Source organism: Peromyscus californicus, unplaced genomic scaffold (assembly GCF_007827085.1).
Source record: "Peromyscus californicus insignis strain IS unplaced genomic scaffold, ASM782708v3 Scaffold_12__1_contigs__length_115047231, whole genome shotgun sequence".
Taxonomy (NCBI): domain Eukaryota; kingdom Metazoa; phylum Chordata; class Mammalia; order Rodentia; family Cricetidae; genus Peromyscus; species Peromyscus californicus.
The window spans coordinates 24,353,167-24,366,723 of record NW_026294413.1 but is presented as its reverse complement, the minus strand read 5'-3'; the positions used below and the strand labels follow the sequence as shown (position 1 = coordinate 24,366,723).

Below are 13,557 nucleotides of genomic sequence, written 5' to 3'. Positions count from 1 at the left end.
TGCTCCACCGTGTCTTCCCCACAATGGCAGGCTGACACCACTGAGACTGGTACTCCACGTAGGTGTCTCCTTCCTTATGTTGTTGCCTCTCTGAAATCTGCCACAGTGACCCCAAAGAACTAACACACATGGGTTACAGAACGTCACCTGGAAGATCATCAAGTTCTTAACAGGTGACTCTCCTCTGTGGACAGTTGGAGATGTCAAAAGAGAAAGATTAACATGAGAGGACAATGACATTCAGAGACTGGAGTTCTTTTATTTATTTTAAATTTTTTTTATTCATTTTTACATACCAAACATAGATCCAACTCTCATCCCTCCTCCCTCTTCCCCCACCCCCGCCTAACCCCCCCACTCCTCATCCCTCCTCCAAAAGGGTAAGTTCTCCTATGGGGGGGACAGCAAAGCCTGGTATATTCGGCTAAGGCAGGACCAAGCCCTTCTCCCCTGCTTCAAGGGTGAGCAAGGTGTCCGACCACAGGTAATGGGATCCAGAAAGTCAGCTCATGCACCAGGGATAGATCCTGATCACACTGCCAGGGGCCCCTCAGACAGACCCAGTTACACAACTGTCCCCTGTCTGCAGAGGGTCTAGTCCGGCCCCATGCAGATTTCACGGCTGTCGGTCTAAAGTTCGTGAGTTCCTAGGAGCTGCTTCATTTGTCTCTGCAGATCTCCCCATCATGAGCTTCACTCCAGTGAGTAGGGCAGTGAGAGTGAGAAAGAAAGAACAGGCCGCTGAGAGAAGAGAAGAGTTTGGAATTTATTGTTTTAAAGGTCATGTCTGGAGTTTTAGTCGGCCAGAGGATCCACAACAAAATACAAGAGGATGAAATGGTTTAAACAAGAAAATTGCTTCCTTGTAGTTTTACAGGCTGGATATCCAAGATTAAGCCTGGTTTCTCCTAGGCTTTTCCCCAGGCTTGTACGTGGTTGAATTCCTGTCTTCAGTTGGATTTCCTCTCTGTGTATACTTGGTGTCACTTCTTCATATCAGGACATCAGCCATACTGGATTTGGGATCCATCTTGGTGATTTTATTAACCACAGGTACCTTTTTCAAAACCCTATGTTCAAATACATCAGTTATGAGCTTCATTCAGCATATGAACTGGGGTGAGGGAAATACACAATTTAATTTATAACACATTAGCACAGTATAGACAGGAATGAATGGCTGAAGTAAAAAGTGGAGGATGCTTTTGGAGTTAAGACTAGCAATGTTTAGCATTTTACTTTAACAGTGTGCCCAGCTGCATAATGTACCATCATGAAGCCATTTGTCTCTATGTGTGCACATATACACTGAGACCCGAGAACCTTAGTATCATTCTTTAGATGCCATCTATTTCTTTTGAGATGGGGATCTTTCATTGGCCTGGAATTCGTTAATTAGGCTAGGCTAGCCGGCTAGTGAGCCCCAGGGATTTCCCTGTCTCCGCCTTACCAACACTGGAATTACAAGCATGCACCACCCTACCCAACACACTGTTATTGGTATCATCGTTGGCTTGCATGAATTCCAGGTATTGAACTCCGGTCCTCGTGCTTACAAGGTGAACATTTTACCAACTCAACTTCTTAGGCCTCTTAAGTTTCTTTTGCATGGTATATTGTCTCAACAACGAGAAAGCAACTAATGCAATAACCCAAACAACGTGCTTGTCCTTTTTGGCTTAGGTGGCTCATTGGAAGGTGAGACACTTGTTACAGATGAACTGGTCTCACTTTAAATTCTTATGTGTTCATGACCTCTGCTTTTTAAGACTACTAAAAATATCTAAGGGGTTGTCCCTAGAGGAGGTAGAGTCTCTAAATGCAAAAAATAGTCACCAAGGTTGCATTATGGGTGACATGAAACACAATAAATCCTCATGCTTTGGTAGCAATCTTAATACCATGCTTTGGTACCTGAGAGTGTCCGGCTATGCCAAAACATACAGTGATATTTCCAAAGGAGATTAATTACATTCAATTTAATTAATTCATATCAAAAGTGAGAAAGCAATTGCCCATATATCATGTTGAAAGTTTCCACAACACTATTACATCTTTCTACTAAGTCATCCCTGATTTTAATTGTTCAATGATTTGAAATAAACTGTGAAAGTATTGAGGAGAAATAAGAACTTCTTCTCCAAAGGCTGAGTTTTGAGCATCCCAGCAGTTGGTTTTTGAACAGCTTGTCATCTTCTTCAATTTCTCCAGCCATCTCTGCTCCATTTAGATTCAGACATCAACTCTTTTTAGAATCACGGAACACAGAAGGATATTAATTCCATACCAGGCATTATTCAAAATGAGGTTTCTTCCATTGAAACTGGAATTTGTTCTTTGAATTTAGCTCAGCATTCATGTTCTGGAGAGGAAGTCTTATCATTTTTTATTTTAGGGTGAATATTTCAAAGCAGGTATTCTTTATGGACCAAATTTCTAGTTTTCACCAGAAAGGATTGCCTGCCTCTCCAACAGGGACATAATGTTCCCATTGTGCCTTTGAGAAATAGCTAACTACATACGTATTCTATTTTTCAGGTGCAGATCCCAACTATCATATGAAAAGCAAGTGTCTTCAGAGGTTCAAATGTCAACACAGCAAGGAAGCACATAAAACTGAGATCAGTTCTTTCCTGGGGATTATCTCTCATTGATGACTAATGGACACTTTTTGGTCACTTAGAAATTAAGGTATTATGTGCACAGATGCGATCTGTTTATCTGTTGCAAGTACAGTCAGAGTTCATTCCCAATGCTCACTTCTTTTGTCAGGAAGGGATTTCTGACATTTATTTGAAAATGCAGTACTTTTTCTACTCATGACACATCAAGCAAACACCACATCCTCCCTCACACAGCATCCATCAAATAACAGTAGTCAAGAAAAGAGAAGAGAGGAGGGAAAGAGAGATACCTCCCACATACCCAGCAGTCTACTTAAACTAGGTGCACATTGCCTTCGACCGAATGGGCTGTTCTAAACAACCAGGAAGGGTGATGCTTTCCCAATTTCCACTAATAACTGAGGATAATTTATTTCTTAAAACTTTGTGGTTTAATAGAATATGTCCTGGTTTATTTATTGAGCATAAGAAATGGAGCTCTTACTATACATATTATGAATAATTACATTAAAAAATGCTTGACCTGGAAGAAAATATAGCATATAAATGATCTCAGAAATTACCTGAAGGCAGTATGCTTCAGTTTCTAATAACTCTTTATTTATTTATACCAAAACATCAATGAAAAAGTAGTCTATAATATGACTACTAATTAGGTGAATACAAATTAGACTTTTGACATTTAGAAACTTGCATAGCTATGATACTGTAATTACCAACCATGGGTAATATACTGGGTCCCATGAAAGCTGAAGCAACAGCACACAAATGTGTCCTTTCCTGTTAGAATCCTGTCTGATGCTATGCTTTGGGTTAATTTCAGTTACACATTGACTATAGGAGCTTTGACATTCATTTATATGATACTGTGACTAACAGAAGACTTATTTCTAGGTATAAAGTCCAAGTGTGGTTGCATATGGAGCCTTCATCAGACATTCCTATTCTAGCCCGTGTGATGTCCACCATGGCATGAGCTGTTTCTCTTGTTATTTTAGTTCTAAGGCTCTGGAGTAGTTGTGATGGTGCATGAAGTAAGATTATTGACTTCCTAGAATGAGTAAATTTATCCCAGATTGTATGAGATTCCAAGAATCTAAAACAATAAATATTGGAGAAAGATCATATATTGTAAAAATACTTATTAGAACTTGATAATCATAGAAAATTTATTATTATTGTATACAATACTATTTGCTCAGTAGAGTCAGAGTTATGTCAAAGCATGTTATGTAGGTTTAAAAAAGCAAGTCTTCCATGCCCTGTTATGGTTACTGATGTTTAACTTAGTAGGAAATAAGTGGAAGGATGACATGAAGTTCTTATTTCGCATGAGTTAGCGCTCTGAGTCTGTGGAACACATCAGAGTCATGAATTCTTTCAGCATGGGTGGGCACAGAGGAGATGTAGATTGCTCAGAGTGGAGGGAGGGGCAGGAATTTCTCACATCTATTATATAAAAGCTCTATGGTAACGCCTCTCCATTGAAACATACCCTCAAACCACTGTAGAGATTATGAAGCTCTATAGAAGCTCTAAGAAAAACAAATGCTGCCCTCTTCATTTTAGAATAATCCCAGAAGTGGTGGTTAGAAGAACACAGTTAAGTGGTTGAATGTACAGAATCTACTTCTTCTTCTTCTTCTTCTTCTTCTTCTTCTTCTTCTTCTTCTTCTTCTTCTTCTTCTTCTTCTTCTTCTTCTTCTTCTTCTTCTGGATCATGTTTCAGCTCATGACCTCCCAAAATATTTATATTAAGAGATGTATCTACTACTTTCCAAAAAAGCAAGTACAGTTATGGTGAGCATATATACATGCCAATGTGCTTGGCTCTGAAGGGGCCAGCCTGAAATACACAAGAATTCTCCATTCACTGTAACCTTACTTCCAGTGTAGATTTATCCCAGCCCTTATTTTTTTTGACATATCTGACACTCTGGAGATGCCTCAGACAACTCGGAGCCTTCTTTCTCCTGTGTTCCTCAGTAACTTGCTTCACTTAAGAAAATAACCCTCACTTCTAATCATCTGCTTTTCCTTCCATAATCTCACAGTTATCAGATAAAACATTTTTATAGCATTTGGTTTTAGTACTGGTGGTCTAAAACCCAAATACCTATTTATTATTGCATGATATTTTTGTTCCCTCAACTCTAGACAAATGCTATCAATATGTCTCTAGGTAAAATTTTATTACATTTATTTATTTACTATGTGTTACTTGCACATGATGAGGTCAGAAGACAACTTGTGGAAGTTGGTTCACTCCCTACACTGGCTAGGTCTTAGGGATCAAATCAGGTTGTCAGTCATCTTTCCTGCCCTCTGTCTTTCCTTAAGACCTGTCTCTATTAATTGATGATTTATTGGCTTGACACAGCTATTTATTGTTAATTGCTTATGAGACTCTAATATGGATGTTCTAGAAGAAAGGTAACTGCTCATTGATGTGTAAGTCTGATAAAGCTTGTCGTTACTTACTGACTAAGGTAATCATCAAGAGAATAGACTATAATTCAAGTCAGAATTAGATTAAGCCACGCGTTACAACAGGAATGACTGATAAAAACTTCTTCAAATGAGCAAATCACATAATGTATTAATTAAAAAAAATCACCAGTGGTTTTCACTCTCCTTAGCTATTCAAATGCTTAAACATTCCAACAACATACTTGTTAGCGGCTGGTCCTCACCATCTCTCAACATTCCTCATAATATTATGAAACCACATCCTCCAGCAAGTATTCATTACCCAGATCCCAGCTACACTGCTTACTTCCAGGTTTCAGTCCCAAATGTTAAGTTAGAATAACTGTTTTAATCATTGGATTGAAAATACATTTTTTATCAAGTGCAGGTATGTGATCTGTTTCTCCATTAAATTCACAGTTCCCCAGGGAGAGATGAAGTCTACACTTCTTTGAATTCTCTATAGTATTTTTTTTTTTTTTTTTTTTTTTTTTGGTTTTTCGAGACAGGGTTTCTCTGTGTAGCTTTGCGCCTTTCCTGGAACTCGCTTTGGAGACCAGGCTGGCCTCGAACTCACAGAGATCCGCCTGGCTCTGCCTCCCAAGTGCTGGGATTAAAGGCGTGCGCCACCACCGCCCGGCTTCTCTATAGTATTTTATGTAGGCTAATCTTCCAGTAACTATTTGTTGGTTAATTTATGTAGTGTCAGAGATCAGAGAATGAATCAATAGCTTGATGAACAACCACCAAAGAGATGACTGAACACAAAATTACCATCCCTAAAATATACAAAAACAAAAACCTCCCCTCTATGCTCAATCACCATACAGCTTTCAAAAATGTTTTCCTGTTCTTCCACATTCCCAGTATTACTAGTTTTGTAGATCCTCATCTTTGCAAATGTAAACATTAGCTTACTTCTTAACTTTCTCTTTTGGAGGATTTTCATTCTTGTATCAATACTACATTGTTTTTATTACCATAGCTTCATTGGAAAATGCATAAATTCTCCTGCATTTGCTTTTCTTCTGTAAGAACATTTGAGCTATTCTTCATAATTTAGGAAATGTTTTTAAATTTTGATAAAATATATTTTCTGATTTCTTGGGGGGAAGTTTACACTGAAATTTTTAATCAATTTGGAGATAATTGTTGGTGAGTCTTGCAAAACAAGAACATGGTGTATACTTCTATCTGGCTATAATTTAATTTCTCTTAAATATTTTGTAATATTTGTGTAAATATATTACTTTTAAAATTATATTTATCAAGCCAGGCAGTGGTGGCTCACGCCTTTAATCTCAGCACTTGGGAGGCAGAGGCAGGTGGATCTCTGTGAGTTCAAGGCCAGCCTGGTCTACAGAGCAAGATTCAGGAAAGGCGCAAAGCTACACAGAGAAACCCTGTCTCGAAAAAACCAATATATATATATATATATATATATATATATATATATATATATATATATCCGTATTTTGTTTCTTGTTGCTATTATAAATTTATCATTTCTTAAGTTTATTCTCTACATATTTGTTGATGCTATTTTACAAATATTTTATTTATATTCTCATCTATATTTAAAATAACTTCAAAAGTTTGATGCTATGATAGTCTTCATTTTATTCAGGAGAAAACTAAGGCAGAGAGGATTGAACTATCTTGTACATCACCACATAGTCAGGGCCAGAATCATGATTACCCAACAAGTCTGAGCCCACAGGGTCTATTATTCTACAGTGTAGCTATGGAATTGGAGGTACACTTTGAAGAAGTTGATCCTGAATGTATTTGTCACATACTCAATTATATTACTGTTGATTATACTATACCAATCTTGGTAAAGAAATTTAGGCCCAGGAAAGATGAGAAATCATACAAAACCCCAGAATTCATAAATGTCAGGATAGTAGCTAGAACTCAAGATTTTATGAGTTCAGCATGATATGCTACATATAAAAATACTAGTGTTTGAAAAAATGGTAAAAATTATCTTTTGCTGCAATGGCGTATACAATATGCCCAGTATGTACAGCTTCCTGTTTATAGCATGATCCCCTGACATAAGAAATTATGAGATAAAGGAGATAAAGCTTTTGAGTTATATATACACACAGACACATACATGAACACACATGTACACACACAGACATGCACACACACAAACATTTACACAATACATATTCCTATATACACATACACACTCACATATATAATCTTTTACTGAATCTGTATGTTGTTAGGAAAAAAGTACTTCAGTTTGTAGAGTGATCTCTCTTTATAGTTTTGAGAACTAATTATATCTTTAAAGATTTATTCTGTTTTTTATGACCCATCCTTCTGGTCATTGTATTTGCCTGATGTTTCTACTATGCATTATTAACTTAGTTTTCAGTCTGGATAATTATTTACTCTCTATTTTCCAGTGTAGGAGTTTTCCTTTCAACAGTGTCTACTTATGTAAAATATATCTGCTTAAGTTTATTTTTTTATTCGAGTGTTGGAAGGCTGACATTGGAGACTGGTTTATTAGAATTTCAGAATAGGAATATTGGTCTTTGACAGCACCAGTAGTCTACAAGAGGGCAAATCATTTCAAATGAGTTTTTACCTAAATTATTCAGTCTTTTTAGTTAAAGCAGTTTTGAGTGCCAAACTTCCCTTTTGACTCTGACTTCATTGGGCTTCAGTTAGACAATTTGACATTATCTTAATTTATTTTTATTTTCTTGAAGTAAACCAAATACTTTCCCACTATTTTTGTTATCCTCAGTCAAAGAAATGGTACCCACAACTAACCTCCCATCGAAAGAAGAAATCTCATATTTGTCTTTTCTTAACTGCTGTCTTAGTTGAATAATAGATTAAATGAGTGAATGAATGAATGAATGAATGAATGAATGAAATGAGTTGCTATTCAGGACAAAAGATGGAAACATTGTTCAGATTCTTAGTTCACCACAATATAGAACCTAGAAACTGTGACTCTGTTTGCCACCCTTATGTGCTGAGGACTTTGGATTGTTGCACAGCTGTGAGCAGCCCCACCTTTGAAGGCAGCCTTGGTACTCTTTTCAGATACTCAGGGAAGATTATGACAAGTGAGGGCTTATGCTGTGCAAGCCTTTCTTCTAGTGAACTTCCAAGGCTTCAATACTGGGAACTGTGGTGGAAACTTGCATTGAAAATAAACATCAAGGTTTATTAAGTCCATAAGAAGATGTATATGGATGGAGTACTGCTTAATTCTCTGTCAAAGTAGTGGTTCTCTTGGATCATGGCCTGTAACAGAATCTTTTATTCAGGGTGCTTTATGTGTATTCAACATAATTTTCTCACTATAATTATTATTTCTTGATAAAGATCATGGTAGAAGTAGATGCTCTACAATAAGATGTTAAGTTTTCTATGTGTAACAATGGAGGGCACATAAATAGCAGTTAATTTGTTTCAGAGTCTTCCTTAAATCTTTACGTTCATTAAGTAGTTTTATCTGTAAGAGAACACACTAGAGTCTAACAGGAGGATGTTTCTTAAAATTGTACATCTAGACACAAGAAATGAATAAGGGATCCCTGAAAACTTTGGATACAGTTTAGTATCCTATAATAATGGCCCCACTCAGAAATTTTGAAACGTAATCTCATTCATGAGAGAAATGAAGACTGTTTCTTTATACTAGATCTTTAGTTTTAAAGAATGAATTTGAGAAAATAATAAAGAGAAACATCTTGGAAGTGAATGGTCAGATCAGCAATGAGATTAATTTTTCCAAGGATTTAAAACAAGTATCACAGCTGTTTGAAGTTGGTCCTTTTGTTCTTGTGGTCTTACGTCTATAAAAGAATGATGCCAAACAAAAGCTACAGAATCACTCTTTCTTACAAGGTGACTGACCGTGGTGTGTAAACCCTTCTGCTGCGTCTATGATTTACACATCTTTCAATCACAGATAAATTCAGCAGCTCTCAGTTAGCCAAGAACTGTCTACTGACCTGCACCCTGACAGAATCCACACAGCTTCCCCTCTGCCTGCTGTCAGAATATGAAACTTTCTGGCTTTCTGGTTCTCCTACTGGACAAGTCTATAGACTAAGTGGAGTGACAGCACATGTAGACAATTTGCAAATGGACATCATGCCATGCCAGGGGCTTTAGGGATCATAAAAAGAAGCAGACTCCTACAGTGTAGTGACTCGCTCCACAATGTAAATGGAAATTGCTTTGAAAAGCTGAGGGGCAATGTAATGGTTTAACACCAATGCTATTTGTCTTTATCGATGAAACATGCTAAATAAGAATGATTTCATGGAATTAGTTTCAAATCTCTAGGCAACATTCAAGGATATCACCAAATTTATACCTCATATTTAGTGCTGAGCATGGAGAATGTTATAATTCTCCAGAGAAAATGTACATGTCTCTGACATGTATATGTTTTCATATAAGGAGTGAAGGCCCCATTTATAATGTGATGAAAAATTCAATTTTCTTCCTAGTCAATGTGAATGATTATGGTTGTGCTTATCTCTTTCAAACATCATGTAAATTGGTCAGTACTTTTAAGGTACATTCAGAGAAACTTCATATGGCTGTATTCTTAATTTGTCCGGACAGAACTTTATATGGCTCTATTCTTAATTTGTCCTGACAGAAAGATGATCCAGTATGACTAACTTAGTGTTTGCTTGTAAACAGAAAAACTCTTCTTTTTTTAAGCAAAATATTTATTATTATAATCGTATGTGTATGAGTGCTTTGCCTTTGTGTATAAGAGTACTGTGTGCGGTGCCTGTGGAGGCCATAAGAGGGTATTAGATCCCCTGGAATTGCCTTTAGAGATAGTTGTCCTGCCATGTGAGTGCTGGGAACCCAGATCCTCTGCAAGAGTAGCCAGAGTTCTTCACCACCAAGCCAATCTCTGCAGCTCATTCCACTTATTTATTTAGGTTAAAAAATATCCTGGGATTCCTGAAGGAGGTAACAATAAAGTGGTTCCATGATTTAAAAAAAAAGAAAAAACTTTCATTTTTCAAATCACATAGAAGCCAATACAATTTTCCCTTAAAATTATCATTTACATGGAAGTTATATTCAATTGGGTTACTAATACAATATATATAAAACATGGTATACCTTTGGGAGATAATATTTTTGTGCAGACTTTTGATTATTATAATTAATAGGAAAATGTAGCATTAAATTCATTTGGGGTGACTTATTGAGGTAACTCAAATATAGATTAGGTATTTAAATGATCATATTTCTCTACAGGTTGTTAAAGACAAAGACAAATAAGATGTATTTTTCTTTAAGTGAAGTTAGTGTAAGTTACGCTGTTGTAGCAAACACTCCGAGGATGTTATTGGCTTTCAGTCACCCATGTGTGTTTCTGATTTTCATGACATGGGGAACACAGGTTTGCTTGAGACCCTGGTTCATGTGTTGTCATTCTGTGACTGAGGGCAAAGCAGCAGACACTGTTTGGGAGTTTGCTGTTTGCCAATGTAGGTGGAAAGGAAAACGTAAATTCTATTATGTGGACATATCCATATTTCTTTTGACTCAGGCTGGTCTCCTACTCTGTGTAGCCAAGGATGACCTTGCATTTCTAACCATTCTTCTGCTTCCACCTCACAAGGGCTACAATTACAGATACATGCCACCATAGCTGGTTTATGTTGTGCTGGGAATCAAATCCAGGCTCTAATGCACACTAGGCCAGTACTCTGCCAATTGAACTATGTCTCCAGCTCTCTGCACTATTTTATAGCTTTTTCTATAGGTGAAATACATCACCTTTACCAGGGATTATAGGACAAGAAATAAACAGATCTTATCATGCCCTCTGATAGAGAACCAGAAACTTTTGGTGAACAGCATTAATAAATATCATCACATGAACCAGGGAGATGACTCACTAGATAAAGGGTTTGCACGTATGCAAACCTGACAACCTGTTCTATCCCTGGAATCCATTTGAAAGGCCAGATGTAGTATTGTGCATCAGCAAGTCCAATTCTTCTTCAATGAGATGGGAGGCCATGAAAGGAGAGTTGGCCTGAAGCTTGTGGGCTAGCTAGCTTGGAGTATGTAGCATAGCAGAATTAAGAAGAGAGATGCTGCCTCAAGAAAGTGGGTGGTGGGTCAGGACTTGTGAATGCCGTGATCTGCCCTTCACACACACACACTGTGACATGTATGGATATGCACTTGTGCACACAAATAATAAATAAAATATAAAAATAAATACCATGATAATCAGTTGCCCTCAAGTAGAAAACAAAACTGAACTATAAGTATGCCAGAATGTCACACTGATTTCTTCCTTACCCACATTCAACAATTTTTTTTAACTATTTTCTTTCCCTTCTGGTTACACACATGAACTCACAGCTACTGTGGTGATCTGTGCATAAGAATTACACTAGATTGAGCCTGTCAGTATTCCATCACATATTAGGGAGGAGCTTGGGAGGATCTACAGGCAGTTAATGGCTTCTGGGGACAGGAAGCCATTTTTCTTCAGCAATGTAGCACTGATATGTTGCCCATGTTCTAGTCAATAACTCTACACTTATGCTTTTGTGAGCAGCCCTAAATTGAACTCAGTGGGTCGTTAAAGTAAAAAAAAAAATATCAAGAATGTAAGAGGGAGCCTTATAGGGAAGAAGAAGGAGTTTGTAGAGGGTGGGAGAAAGATAAAAGAAGGTAATGGAGGGTAAACGTAATTAAAATACATGTATGAACTTGTCAAGGAATAAAAAGAAAGAGAAATAAGATTCAGGTCACATTAAGCCAAAATCACCTTGCTGACAAGGTTGTTTTCTTGTTTGGGCACTTCTGAGGGGAGCTACTGTCTTGCTTTTCCAGGAAACAGAGGCCACCTGCTCCTACTGTTCTGTGCTTTCTTTAATCCTCTTTTTTTAAAACATATATCTCCAACTGACCAGAGACTGTAAAGTGTTTTTACTTTTAAGATTCATGTAATTCGTATGAACTCACAGTATCTGTGACAGTATGCAATAGACCTATTTAAGCCCAAACCAGACCAAATCTCATTGAAGAGTCAGTGGAGGGAGCGTGAACATGATCAAAACTTGTACAAAACTCTCAAAGAATTAGTAAAATATGATTCACCTGATTAATGATTTCATCAATAAACCATACCCTGAACTATGTAAGCTAACTCGTACTCAGGCTCTGGGTCTGGGATTTGGGGGAACTTTTGGGACCATCACTGCCCATCACAGCCAATAGCATGCCTTGTGCCCAGTTTTAGATACACTGGACATATAAATGAAATAAGCTTTCTATTTACAGAGTGTTTGTTACTAGAAGGTGAATGATAGGTCACACTCTTGGTAGTTTTAGACATAACATTGCCAAACAACTGCTACCATTTTAGCTGTTTCCATCCATGGGCCAAGCTAAATTAAACAGCATAAATAAAGACTGTGGTTAGGAGGTAGGCACACCTGGGGTCCAATTTTGGGTTTATTACTTACTTGAGAGAATATTAGCATCTACCTACTGGCCTAAAGTCCAGTTTCTTTTCCTGTAAATTAAGGGACAGAAGTATCATCTCCCATCATAGCCTGCTATTAGGAACTGAATGGGACCACAGAGCTCACAGTGAAGAGGCACACAGTGCTCAAGAAATGTTCTCTCTCTTCACAAAACAAGGTGTATCATCATATGAAGTTTGGAAATACACTCCAAGCGCAAACAACAGGGCTGTTTCATGTTCTTGGGTATAAGGAAAATTTCCCTGGCTCTAATTTATCTTTCATCACATTTCCTGAAAGTGCAGAGCAAGAAATACATTCTTTGGCATAGCCTTTGCTTTCTAAGTGTCCTCATTACAGATACACGGCTGTTGTCAAGAAGGAGAAAGTGTGAAGCTGTTATAAGTAACTGCCAGTGTAATGTGAATTTGCTTCTCAGAGTCATGCTGATTGAGTAAAAGCCAGAGGGTCACTTTTCTGTTTGCTTGTTTGGAGTGAAATGGAGAAAGGAAAATCTATGTAAGCTGTAGCACAAGCCACAACTAGGATGCCAAAGCCAGCAGTGTCTGTAGTCATTTATTTATGAAGAGTACAGATAATGGAGGGAGAAGATGATGAACTGGAAAAGGAGAAGTATAGAACTTCACATCTCAACACCACTCATTTGTATTTAAGGATGGCTTAATCCTGCTGGCTTGGTAAACCTGGTCTGTGTGAGGAACACCAAAGGATGCTGAAAAAGATTATTTGTACTACAATCTGAGGCACACACTCACTGTATTTTAAAAGAATACTTATGCTTTGGGAATACTGAGTTTAAAAGTTCATTCATTTGGGATTCAGAGACAGATATTTTCAAAAAGTGATTTCTTAGTGGGGAAAGAAGCCACACCATACTCAGGTCCACGATTCTTTGTCTATGACAGTGGGAGCTGGGTGGCTGGAGGAACAGATCACTG

General features: G+C 37.5%; 1 long non-coding RNA gene across 1 annotated transcript in view; it reads left to right on the top strand.

Moving 5' to 3' along the window:
* Positions 1–459: 459 nt before the first annotated feature.
* LOC128107091 (uncharacterized) overlaps positions 460–13,557 on the top strand; it is a 29,873-nt gene continuing 16,775 nt past the window's right edge. The window contains exons 1-2 of the long non-coding RNA XR_008216952.1: positions 460–1,053; positions 2,539–2,691. This is a non-coding gene — a long non-coding RNA (uncharacterized LOC128107091). The remainder of the gene's footprint in view (positions 1,054–2,538; positions 2,692–13,557) is intronic.